Source organism: Coffea arabica, chromosome 11c (genome assembly GCF_036785885.1).
Source record: "Coffea arabica cultivar ET-39 chromosome 11c, Coffea Arabica ET-39 HiFi, whole genome shotgun sequence".
Lineage (NCBI taxonomy): Eukaryota > Viridiplantae > Streptophyta > Magnoliopsida > Gentianales > Rubiaceae > Coffea > Coffea arabica.
In genome coordinates this window covers 4,106,157-4,119,968 of record NC_092330.1, presented here as the reverse complement: position 1 = coordinate 4,119,968, position 13,812 = coordinate 4,106,157, and the positions used below count along the sequence as shown (strand labels likewise).

At 41.1% G+C, this 13,812-nt stretch overlaps 1 pseudogene; it reads right to left on the bottom strand.

Moving 5' to 3' along the window:
- Positions 1-194: 194 nt before the first annotated feature.
- On the bottom strand, positions 195-13,012 carry LOC113715470 (DEAD-box ATP-dependent RNA helicase 35-like; annotated as a pseudogene).
- Between the last annotated feature and the right edge of the window lie 800 nt (positions 13,013-13,812).

Genomic DNA, 13,812 nt, shown 5'->3' with positions numbered 1-13,812 from the left:
TAAGTAACGTAGCGTTCAACTGTACAAGAACAGCAAGGTAGCATATAATTGTCCGTGACACCATGTAAGGGAGGGCGCGTGCATAACCGTTCCCAAATATTTTCCCTCGTCGGATTTGCAACATGCTCTTCTACCATTTGACAATAAAAGGAAAAGGAAATAAAGACGCACCTATGTCTAGGGCTTCCACAATATTTATCGCAAAAAAGAGAAGGAAAATTGTGATACATCATTACGTTAACAACTACAACAAAATATATTCTACCTTCAAACAGTTTCCATTTACAAACTCATTGGCACAATCCAAAGGAAAAAACTCAAATTTCCCCGCGATAGCCTCCAGATCCATAGTAGTCTCTTCTTGAACTTGCTATTTGTGTGCTCCTTTGATGTTCCAACTTGGGACAATCACGGATCCGATGACCAAGTCCGCCACAGTAAGCACAGCCTTTGACTCCACTAGCATTTGTGATTGCATCAACATCCTCCATTGGATCATTCAATTCTGCCACCACTGGAGGTATTCTCTGTTTTGCCTCCTGCAGCAAATGCTTCAAATCTAGAAGTGTAGTTTCACTCTGATTTTTGTTGATAAATGTCGTTGCAATTCCTGTTTTCCCACATCTTCCAGTACGACCAATCCTATGAACGTAATTTTCTATTTCTGCTGGCATGTCGTAATTAATCACGTGCTGAATATCTGGAAAGTCCAAACCCTTTGAGGCAACGTCAGTGGCAACCAACACATCTTTCTTGCCTTCTTTAAAGGACTTGATAGCATATTCTCTCTATTCTTGATCTTTTCCTCCATGAATTGCAACTGCTTCAACGCCCTTTAACAGAAGATATTCGTGAATGTCATCAACGTCAGCTTTATTCTCACAGAATATCAGAACAGGAGGAGGTGTCTTCTGCAAGCACTCAAGGAGGTAAACAATCTTTGCCTCTTGCTTAACATACTCCACCTCTTGAATCACATCAAGGTTTGACGCTCCAGCCCTTCCCACATTAACCACAACCGGTTTAACCAATGCGCTTCTTGCAAAGTGTTGGATCTTTGTGGGCATTGTGGCAGAAAACAAAAGAGTTTGATGCTGAGCTTTAAAGTGATCAAAGACTTCTCTTATGTCATCTTCAAAACCCAAATCCACCAACCTATCTGCTTCATCTAATGTTAAATACCTGCATAGGAAACAAAGTGGTAGGTTTGAGGTCCAATATTTAAGAGAATAGAAAAGTAGAAAGAAGCAGCTAACAATGGTGTAAAACATAACTCTGTAGGTTCTTACTAGTTTAAGTGCCATAAGAATAAATAGCACAGATCCAAAGAGCAAAAACTACACCCATTTGAAATTATGAATTCTACTCTTTCAAGAAACTTAGATCCTAAATCAGCACAACTAGAACAAATGCACCTATCACTATTTCCTACTCACCACACCCAAAAAATAAGAAAGTTATATTTGCTTAACCACCAACACCCCACATCAATGTCAGTTGAACTCATTCTTCAACCATACACACCATCAGTTATAAACGTAGCAATAAGTACAAGTTTCAGCTTCCATACACCTAGTTTTTGTCGTCAGACATCTCTAAGATCCATTGGAGTTGCAAGCAACAGGTATGCTACCTTGACAGACATGAAAATGTAAATTCTCCAAAAATCAAGAAAAACATCATATTAGTTAGCTCGTTGATCTTCTAAAATCATATGCAGCCACCAGTGTCTAAAACATCAGGTAGAAGTTTTAGTTAAATAGTCTAAAGCTGCTGAAGGATTACATGTTGGTCAGATTCCAACTCCAACTACTTGCACCAGGATTATGTCATTGTCTATTGATTACTTACTAATTTTTTATAGAAATTTTCAAATTGGAGAACCAGGAACAGAGAGCTCCCCCCCCCCCGCACCTCTTCTTCCGCCCGACTCAGGTCTAATTCCAGCATTGAATAGATTGGTGGAGAGAGCAATCCCCAACCCAACGGATCATTCCTTTTTAGGCAGAAAGGCTTCTTCCGTCAAGTGGATTAACAACTCTACCTAATTGTCAGCTCTCAGATGACCACTACCTGAAGTAGGACCTCTTTTTCTGTTTTTACAAGTCAAATGCTGCCGTATTATACCAAGATAGTTTTTTAATGACACAGAAATTTTGGTTTCAAAGCTTTCTTCCAGTTCCCAGTAATTCTCCAATGATGTCCAAAATACATTATCTATACCAACTTTGAAGATCATATTGTAGCTTTATATTGTGTATTTACCTCCAAATCCAGATACGAGCAGTAGCATCTTGTGTAGATAATGATGATATCAACATATACTCTTCCTAAGCAGTCCATTATTTCAATAAACAAGCTTTTTGGAAAAAAAAAAAAGTAACAACACTACAACATAAACATTCTTTTTACTATCATTTAATTCATCACTTGGATTCAGAATAGAAACTTTTGCAACATAGTGAATACCAATAAGAACTGCTGACATACAAAACTTATCACTCCACGTGAGAGTTCAAACTTTTTTCTCTCTTAGGAAGAGAGCTTCTCTCTCTCTGTTCATGAGAGTTCAAACTTTCAAAAATCTAGAGATTGGCTCCAAAAATTTGGGCTTGAACCAGGCATTTGCTAGGAAAAGTATCTAATCTGCTAATAAGGAGGGATTCTTAGAGATATTAAACCTTTGTTTTCTCACTGAAAGTTAAAACCAGTTCAGACAAGCGAAAAGGAGGCATCATAGCTGAACCAGAAATAAATACGCATTAAAGTAAGGAGCACCAAAAGTTACGAGAAGAAATGCAGACAAGTTAGCTCCTGGTAGTGGAACAAAGAGGTTGATCACTTCCACCTAGCTGAGTATCTAGGCCACCAGTTAATGCATGAGACAGGTACCTTTAAATCCAATTTACTACAGTTCCTTGCAGACTAAGAAGGTGCATTAATTCAGGTATATTAGTTTTTAGCTTCCTACAAGCAGCTTTTTTGGGAAATTTTCTTTCTTTTCCTTTTCTTCTCTGTTAAGCTTTGGGTTGCTGTTTAGTTTAGTTAGGATATCAGTGTGACAATCCATAAGAATTTTCTCTGAATGCGATGGCGGAAGACCTGTCAGACATATTAAGGAAGTTTGCCCTGTCTGAGGAGGAGTTAGGTGGAGCAGCTTTGGACCTTGGAGATGTGAATACTGCAATAAGAGAATGTCAGGCAAGCTTGGAAGGGAAAATAGTTGGGGAAAAAGTGGCTAATTTTGTGGGAGTAAAAAATTTTGTTAACACTTCTTGGGGGCACCCAAAGGAACTGAAGATTGTTGAACTTGGTCCCAACCTTTTTCAATTTTTCTTACCATCTGAAAATGAACGGGAAAGGATCTCAGGGGGCGGGCCTTGGATTTTGGATAATCAAATCCTGGTGATAAACAAATGGACTGAAGGGATAGAGGAAGATGACAGGGATTTTAGAACTGCACCACTATGGATCCAAGTTTGGAAATTACCTGTGCACTGGATATCAAAAGATGTGGGTCGGAAGATAGGGAAGGTCTTCAAAGAAGTAAGAGAAGTGATAGTTCCCCAAACTGGAAGCAAGGAAGGAAGGCACCAAAAAATCCCAGTGGAAGCAGACATCTCCAAGCCTTTGATGAGAGGAACTACGGTCCAATTAAATGGAACTATTAAATGGTTATCTTTCAGGTATGAAAGGTGCCCTGATTTTTGTTATAAATGTGGGATAGTGGGGCACAGTGAAAGGAGCTGTAAAGTGGAGGTGGGAGTCGGCAAGGATAAGGTAGACAACCAGTATGAACCGTGGATGAGAGCAAGCTGGGGAAAGGGATCGCCACAGAAAGACCAGTCAGACAACAGATATACAAAGGGTAAAGCTGTCTGGGGTTTTAAAAAAGGAGAGCTAATCCCCAAGGAGGGAGGAGGTGCAAAGGGAATAGGTTTAGGAGAGGAATTACAGAAGATGAATGTTAGAACTGAGATTGTGAGCAAGACAAGTTCCAACCTGGAGGTTAAAGGACAACTAATGGATGAATACTTCCTAGGAGGAGAAGCAGAAATCCAGAAAATGCAGGAAAGGAACGAAGAAAAGGGTAATAGGGAAGGTGAATCCGGGAGTATGGCAAGAGGTCTACTAGAACTAAAAATCCCAGGAGGAAATGGAAGGATCACGCCTGTTGAAGGGGTTGAAAAGGAACAGATAGAGAGTAAAAAGCAATGTAGAGGAAAGGTAACAGTTCAGGATAACCTTAAGCAACAAGGGGATGAGAGCCAAGGGGAACTAGTGAAGGTAAAGGAGAATAAGAAGATAGAGGATAGAGAAGAAACAGTACAAATGGAAATGGATACCGGAGAACAGAAGCAGGAACCAAACATCAAACAGGTCAAGGGAGGAAAGAGGCAGTATAAACCACAAGTTAGAGCCAGACGACCTTTGAGAGAGCTGAATGGAAATAATGTGATGTTGGAAACTCAAGGAAAGAGAAAGAGTAGCCAGATAGAGATGGATATGGAAGATATTGAGATGACTGAGCAGAATTTAAAGAGGAATAAGCAGAGTGAGGAATAGGAGGTGAAGAGATCATAGCTGAGGGAGTGGAGACCAGCCTATCCTGGCCTCCCCAAGGAATATGAGAGTGCTGGTGTGGAATTGCCAAGGTGCAGGGAGCCCCTTGACAATTCCCCAGCTGAAGGAGGCTAATAACCTCCTCTCCCCTAAAATGATTTTCTTTAGAGAGACTAAGAACAAAGCAAGGTTTATGGAGAATGTTAGGAGGAAACTTGGTTTTGAGGAGAGTATAGTAGTGGAAGCTATGAACAGATCAGGTGGTATGGCTTTGATGTGGAGAAGGGAAGTTAAAATGGTACAGGTACTCCAATCAGCTTTCACCTTAGAATCTCATCTGAATGACCAGGAGTCACAACAAGACTGGTGGTTTATAGGTTTGTACGCTAGCTGTGATGCTCTTATTGGAAAGGAACAATGGAAAGTTATTAAGGAAAGAAGCAAATTGTGGGGTGACAAGTGGATCATTGCAGGGGATTTCAATGATATCATTTCAAATGATGAGAAGTGGGGTGGGAGAATCAGAAAGGAATGTACAAGAAAGTCTAGAAAGTCCTAATCGTTGTATGTCCAATTGATGTCTACACATTCTACATTTAACCAAAGCATGCATTCATACATAACAATATCTGAAAAGAAATTATGCTCTTCTATTTTCCAATAGAACACAGAGATCACAAATCCTCTCAACACTTAAGATTGACCTCTAACATGGCAAAGTATCATGCAAATCAAAAACTAATAGCTGACATTAAAGAGCATATGCTTCTCACAGAACCAGTCATCATCACAAGGACTAAGAACAGACACCAATTATATTTGGTGCCAAATATAACAAAAAATACATATAATATTAGCTTGGTACTTAGAAAGGAAACAGCTTCATAGTATATGATTCACAAGGCAAACAGAGAGAGCAAAAAATACCAAGCACAACATACAACTAGTTAAGTCCAAGGAGAACAAAGTTACCTGCAACTGTCAAGATTCATTTTCTTCTTTGCAAGCATATCTTTGAGTCTTCCTGGCGTAGCAACCACAATGTGAACTCCTTTCTTCACAACCTCCAACTGAGACTTCATGTCAACTCCACCAATGCAAAGCAATGGCCTTAACTCTGGATAACCGTACTCCCTCATGGGTACAAGAAACTGCTCCACAACTTCATAAGTTTGTCTTGCAAGTTCTCGTGATGGACAGACAATCAAACCAAATGGCCCTTCTCCAGGGGCAATTGGCATCATTATTTCTTCTTGAAGTGCCACCATGATCAGTGGCAAAACAAACACCAGTGTCTTACCAGAACCCGTAAATGCTATGCCTATCATATCCCTTCCTGCTAATATAACAGGAAGACCTTGAACCTGAATAGGGGTTGGTTGCACAATCCCCTTCGCTTTCAGCTTCTTCAAAATCGGGTCAGGAAATCTCAAATCCTTAAAATTTTTAATTGGTGGAGGAATATCTTCGCCATCCACAATAATATGCCACTGCTTCCTTATTGCATCACACACTTTCATAGACAGTCTCCTTATATTCAACGGCGGTTTCCACCCCGTAAACAATGGTTCCGTGTAAGTAATCCCTTTAGCCAACTCCCGATAAGACATCAAAGTTTTGCGATCAGAGAGATGCTCAATCATCTCTTTCTCCTGCTGTACCATTTGTTCAGTAGGGCTAATTTCAAGTTGTTCTTTTTTCAACTGTGAAGCCTTTACTAGGAAACTAAGCTTTGCTTCTACAAGCTTCAATTTTTCAGCTTCCTCTGCTTCCAGGGTAGAAGATTTACCTTTCCGTTGCAATATTTTCTGGGTTTCAAATGCCCTCCTCTTTGCAACTGGGATGTACTCAACATAATCATCATCTTCCTCTGCCATCATTATCTCCTGTGGAGTCTAAAATAGGCTAAATAAGTGAGAGAATTTGTGAAACAACAATGGAGTGTTTTATAGGAGGAAAGAAAAAAAAATGTTGGCTTTTCTATCTAATTCGCTATTCTTCATAGGGCTCTATGTAAAATGGCAATCGGGTCCAAATTGGGCTGGCGGGTCGAATTAAGACTCGCATATAACAGAAAATCTGTTGACTCGAATCTAGGCCTGTCAACGGGTTGGAATTAATAATTCCGGACCCAGATCCGTTATACTGCATAAGTTCCGGATTCGGCCAGAATACCTGACAGGTCTCCTATCTTTCTATCAGACCCGCACCTGACGGGTCCCGGATCCGAGTCGGGCTAACCCGGCAAACAATACCGTCCCACTGCATGTTCTTTTATGCCCCATTTTTCTCCCTGCAACAATACATTTTTTTTTTTACAGATAACAAAAGCAAGAAGAAGGCAATAGCTGGGTGTTAACACATGCAATTTTCATTTACCCCAAGAAAAAAAATGCAACTCCCAATTTTGGTAGAAAATTCCACTCCAACTATCAATAGCTGGACAAAAATGGCGAATCCTAGAGACCAAAGCGTTGGGGTCACAATCACTAGCAATCATAAATATTCCCGAAGATTTTCAAGAAATTTGTGAACATTGACCGCGTATAAAATTTCTTCTAAGAGAAGGAAAACTGGTGTCCTTCTAAACCCATGTTTACCACAGTCATGTACACGCACACATTTCCTTATTGGAGGATAGGCTAGCAGCCTCGAACGTTACAATAAAGAAAGACTAAGGATTTTCTAAACAATAATGGAGCAGTTAACCGCCCCTGACCAATATTGTTCCACAGTTAACCGTCCTATTGGGTCGTGGGTTTTGTTCCTGGAGGTGGGGTTATAGCCCACAACAAGTGAAGAGCCCAAACCCGCAGGTCAAGAGACCCAGCACCCCTCCAAAAGGCCTCGGTCAGGTGGGAGAAACTAGTACAGGCTATTAAAGCAGCCCCAGGACTTCCTCCCTAGTCGATGTGGGATCATTACAATCCACCCCCCTTAGGGGACCCAGCGTCCTCGCTGGCACACCGGGGTCGGGAGTCGGCTCTGATACCAACTCTAACTCCCCTGACCAATATTGTCCCACAGTTAACCGTCCCATTGGGCCGTGGGTTTTGTTCCTGGAGGTGGGGTTATAGCCCACAACAAATGAAGAGCCCAAACCCGCAGGTCAAGAGGCCCAGCACCCCTCCAAAAGGTTTCGGTCAGGTGGGAGAGACCACTACAGGCTATTAAAGCAGCCCCAGGGCTTCCTCCCTAGCCGATGTGGAATCGTTACAATCGACTTCCTCTCTAGCTGATGTGGGATCGTTACAATCCACTCCCCTTAGGGGACCCAGCGTCCTCGCTGGCACACCGGGGTCGGGAGTCGGCGCTGACTGTGATAATACCACCCCCAGGAACAAAACCCACGACCCAATGGGGCGGTTAACTGTGGGACAATATTAGTCAGGGGCGTTTGAGTCACAATCACTAGCAATCATAAATATTCACGAAGATTTTCAGGAAATTTGTGAACATTGACTGCGTATAAAATTACTTCTAAGAGAAGGAAAACTAGTGTTCTTCTAAACCCATGTTTACCACAGTCATGTACACGCGCACATTTCCTTATTGGAGAATAGGCTAGCAGTCTCGAACGTTACAATAAAGAAAGACTAAGGATTTTCTAAACAATAATGGAGCATCCTTGGGAACACCTTCTCCTGTATCAATTTCAGAAGAAACACTTTGGGAAACCCCCCAAAAAATTAAAAAAAAAACACATTGAAGAATTAAATAACAGGTTGTAGAGAGCCATGAAAAATAATAACTCAAACGGGATCGTTCTTGAGCTCAAAAAAAAAAGAAAAAGAAACGCTATGGTTCCTCCGTATACAGCAGAGACTAACATCTATACACATCTAGCATTACGTCTGGGTTTCTCAATACGCAGGGACATACAGCAGAAGAATATTTCCCCTTTTCAATTTCCCTCCTAGCAATTTGTCACTGACCCGTCCACGGATTTTAAGTACGTAGATATCTCCTGCCCTCAAAATTTCAATTAAAGTTGAGGAACTCCAACAGCAACGATGATAGTTTCAAATTGATTTCAATTACCTTAAACTAACAGCAACAGACTCTGAGTTACATTTCATGTTAAGTATTATATTAATCTAATTAATTTATTGAGACAATCACAGGTATTGAAAAATTTAAAAAAAAATACCTGTGATTGTGAGAAAGAAAATTGGGCTGCTAGAAGCCTGGAAGAGCTGGAAGAGTTGGGCTTCTTTGGAGCTGCAACCGTCAGGCATCAGAGATGGAGAGAGCTCGCCGGCATCAGATATGGAGAGAGCAAAAGAGAAGAGAGTGAGACTGGAAGAGCTGGCCTTCTTTGGAGCTGGAGATGGAGAGAGTCAGAGAGCTGAGAGCGTCGCCGGTTTCAGTGTTTCACGGCGGACTGGTCACTGGCGAAGGCGGGAGGCTGGAGGCAGAGCAAAAGAGAAAAGAGGGTGAGGGGAAAAAGGGATGTGCGGCGGTGGGATTGGAAAAATTTGGGAATGAAAGTAGTAAAGATAGATAAGTATATATTTTTTAATTATTAAATAATTAAAACGGGTTCGGGTCCTATATGGTCCTATATGAGAGTTCAAACTTTCAAAAATCTAGAGATTGGCTCCAAAAATTTGTGCTTGAACCAGGCATTTGCTAGGAAAAGTATCTAATCTGCTAACAAGGAGGGATTCTTAGAGATATTAAACCTTTGTTTTCTCACTGAAAGTTAAAACCAATTCAGACAAGCGAAAAGGAGGCATCATAGCTGAACCAGAAATAAATACGCATTAAAGTAAGGAGCACCAAAAGTTACGAGAAGAAACGCAGACAAGTTAGCTCCTGGTAGTGGAACAAAGAGGTGGATCACTTCCACCTAGCTGAGTATCCAGGCCACCAGTTAATGCATGAGACAGGTACCTTTAAATCCAATTTACTACAGTTCCTTGCAGACTAAAAAGGTTCATTAATTCAGGTATATTAGTTTTTAGCTTCCTACAAGCAGCTTCTTTGGGAATTTTTCTTTCTTTTCCTTTTCTTCTCTGTTAAGCTTTGGGTTGCTGTTTAGTTTAGTTAGGATATCAGTGTGACAATCCATAAGTATTTCCTCTGAATGCGATGGCAGAAGAGCTGTCAAACATATTAAGGAAGTTTGCCCTGTCTGAGGAGGAGTTAGGTGGAGCAGCTATGGATCTTGGAGATGTGAATACTGCAATAAGAGAATGTCAGGCAAGCTTGGAAGGGAAAATAGTTGGGGAAAAAGTGGCTAATTTTGTGCGAGTAAAAATTTTTGTTAACACTGCTTGGGGGTACCCAAAGGAACTGAAGATTGTTGAACTTGGTCCCAACCTTTTTCAATTTTTCTTACCATCTGAAAATGAGCGAGAAAGGATCTTAGGGGGAGGGCCTTGGATTTTGGATAATCAAATCCTGGTGATAAACAAATGGACTGAAGGGATAGAGGAAGATGACAGGGCTTTTAGAACTGCACCACTATGGATCCAAGTTTGGAAATTACCTGTGCACTGGATATCAAAAGATGTGGGTCGGAAGATAGGGAAGGTCTTCAAAGAAGTAAGAGAAGTGATAGTTCCCCAAACTGGAAGCAAGGAAGGAAGGCACCAAAAAATCCCAGTGGAAGCAGACATCTCCAAGCCTTTGATGAGAGGAACTACGGTCCAATTAAATGGTTATCTTTCAGGTATGAAAGGTGCCCTGATTTTTGCTATTAATGTGGGATAGTGGGGCACAGTGAAAGGAGCTGTAAAGTGGAGGTGGGAGTGGGAAAGGATAAGGTAGACAACCAGTATGGACCGTGGATGAGAGCAAGCTGGGGAAAGGGATCGCCACAGAAAGACCAGTCAGACAACAGATATACAAAGGGTAAAGTTGTCTGGGGTTTTAAAAATTGAGAGCTAATCCCCAAGGAGGGAGGAGGTGCAAAGGGAATAGGTTTAGGAGAGGAATTACAGAAGATGAATGTTAGAACTGAGATTGTGAGCAAGACAAGTTCCAACTTGGAGGTTAAAGGACAACTAATGGATGAATACTTCCTAGGAGGAGAAGCAGAAATCCAGAAAATGCAGGAAAGGAACCAAGGAAAAGGTAAGAGGGAAGGTGAATCCGGGAGTATCGCAAGAGGTCTACTAGAACTAAAAATTCCAGGAGGAAATGGAAGGATCATGCGTGTTCAAGGGGTTGAAAAGGAACTGATGGAGAGTAAAAAGCAATGTAGAGGGGAGGTAACAGTTCAGGATAACCTTAAGCAACAAGGGGATGAGAGCCAAGGGGAACTAGTGAAGGTAAAGGAGAATAAGGAGATAGAGGATAAAGAAGAAACAGTACAAATAAAAATGGATACCGGAGAACAGAAGCAGGAACCAAACATCAAACAGGTCAAGGGAGGAAAGAGGCAGTATAAACCACAAGTTAGAGCCAGACGACCTTTGAGAGAGCTGAATGGAAATAATGTGATGTTGGAAACTCAAGGAAAGAGAAAGAGTAGCCAGATAGAGATGGATATGGAAGATATTGAGATGACTGAGCAGAATTTAAAGAGGAATAAGCAGAGTGAGGAATAGGAGGTGAAGAGATCATAGCTGAGGGAGTGGAGACCAGCCTATCCTGGCCTCCCCAAGGAATATGAGAGTGCTGGTGTGGAATTGCCAAGGTGCAGGGAGCCCCTTGACAATTCCCCAGCTGAAGGAGGCTAATAACCTCCTCTCCCCTAATATGATTTTTTTTAGAGAGACTAAGAACAAATCAAGGTTTATGGAGAATGTTAGGAGGAAACTTAGTTTTGAGGAGAGTATAGTAGTGGAAGCTATGAACAGATCAGGTGGTATGGCTTTGATGTGGAGAAGGGAAATTAAAATGGTACGGGTACTCCAATCAGCTTTCACCTTAGAAGCTCATCTGAATGACCAGGAGTCACAACAAGACTGGTGGTTTATTGGCTTGTACGCTAGCTGTGATGCTCTTATTGGAAAGGAACAATGGAAAGTTATTAAGGAAAGAATCAAATTGTAGGGAGACAAGTGGATCGTTGCAGGGGATTTCAATGATATCATTTCAAATGATGAGAAGTGGGGTGGGAGAATCAGAAAGGAATGTACAAGAAAGTCTAAAAAGTCCTAATGGTTGTATGTCCAATTGATGTCTACACATTCTACATTTAACCAAAGCATGCATTCATACATAACAATATCTGAAAAGAAATTATGCTCTTCTATTTTCCAATAGAACACAGAGATCACAAATCCTCTCAACACTTAAGATTGACCTCTAACATGGCAAAGTATCATGCAAATCAAAAACTAATAGCTGACATTAAAGAGCATATGCTTCTCACAGAACCAGTCATCATCACAAGGACTAAGAACAGACACCAATTATATTTGGTGCCAAATATAACACAAAAAATACAGATAATATTAGCTTGGTACTTAGAAAGGAAATGGCTTCATAATATGTGATTCACAAGGCAAACAGAGAGAGCAAAAAATACCAAGCACAACATACAACTTGTTAAGTCCAAGGAGAACAAAGTTACCTGCAACTGTCAAGATTCATTTTCTTCTTTGCAAGCATATCTTTGAGTCTTCCTGGCGTAGCAACCACAATGTGAACTCCTTTTTTCACAACCTCCAACTGAGACTTCATGTCAACTCCACCAATGCAAAGCAATGGCCTTAACTCTGGATAACCGTACTCCCTCATGGGTACAAGAAACTGCTCCACAACTTCATAAGTTTGTCTTGCAAGTTCTCGTGATGGACAGACAATTAAACCAAATGGCCCTTCTCCAGGGGCAATTGGCATCATTATTTCTTCTTGAAGTGCCACCATGATCAGTGGCAAAACAAACACCAGTGTCTTACCAGAACCCGTAAATGCTATGCCTATCGTATCCCTTCCTGCTAATATAACACGAAGACCTTGAACCTGAATAGGGGTAGGTTGCACAATCCCCTTCGCTTTCAGCTTCTTCAAAATCGGGTCAGGAAATCTCAAATTCTTAAAATTCTTAATTGGTGGAGGAATATCTTCACCATCCACAATAATATGTCACTGCTTCCTTATTGCATCATACACTTTCTTAGACAGTCTCCTTATATTCAACGGCGGTTTCCACCCCGTAAACAATGGTTCTGTGTAAGTAATCCCTTTAGCCAACTCCCGAACAGACATCAAAGTTTTGCGATCAGAAAGATGCTCAATCATCTCTTTCTCCTGTTGTACCATTTGTTCAGTAGGGCTAATTTCAAGTTGTTCTTTTTTCAACTGTGAGGCCTTTACTTGCAAACTCGGCTTTGCTTTTACATGCTTCAATTTTTCAGCTTCCTCTGCTTCCAGGGTAGAAGATTTACCTTTCCGTTGCAATATTTTCTGGGCTTCTAATGCCCTCCTCTTTGCAACTGGGATGTACTCAACATAATCATCATCTTTCTCTGCCATCATTCTCTCCTGTGGAGTCTAAAATAGGCTAAATAAGTGAGAGAATTTGCGAAACAACAATGGAGTGTTTTATAGGAGGAAAGAAAAAAAAATATTGGCTTTTCTATCTAATTCGCTATTCTTCATAGGGCTCTATGTAAAATGGCAATCGGGTCCAAATTGGGCTGGTGGGTCGAGTTAAAACTCGGATATAACATAAAATCTGTTGACTCGAATCTAGGCCTGTCAACGGGTTGGAATTAATAATTCCGGACCCAGACCCGTTATACTGCATAAGTTCCGGATTCGGCTCGAATACCCGACGGGTCTCCTATCTTTCTATCAGACCCGCACCCGACGGGTCCCGGATCCGAGTCGGGACTACCCGGCAAACAATACCGTCCAACTGCATGTTCTTTTATGCCCCATTTTTCTCCCAGGAATAATACTTTTTTTTTTACAGATAACAAAAGCAAGAAGATGGCAATAGCTGGGTGGTAACACATACAATTTTCATTTACCCCAAGAAAAAAAATGCAACTCCGAATTTTGGTAGAAAATTCTACTCCAACTATCAATAGCTGGACAAAAATGGCGAATCCAAGAGACCAAAGCGTTTGGGGTGACAATCACTACCAATCATAAATATTCGCGAAGATTTTCAGAAAATTTGTGAACATTGACCTCGTATAAAATTACTTCTAAGAGAAGAAAAATTGGTGTCCTTCCAAACCCATGTTTACCACAGTCATGTACACGCGCACATTTCCTTATTGGAGGATAGGCTAGCAGCCTCGAACGTTACAATAAAGAAAGACTAAGGATTTTCTAAACAAT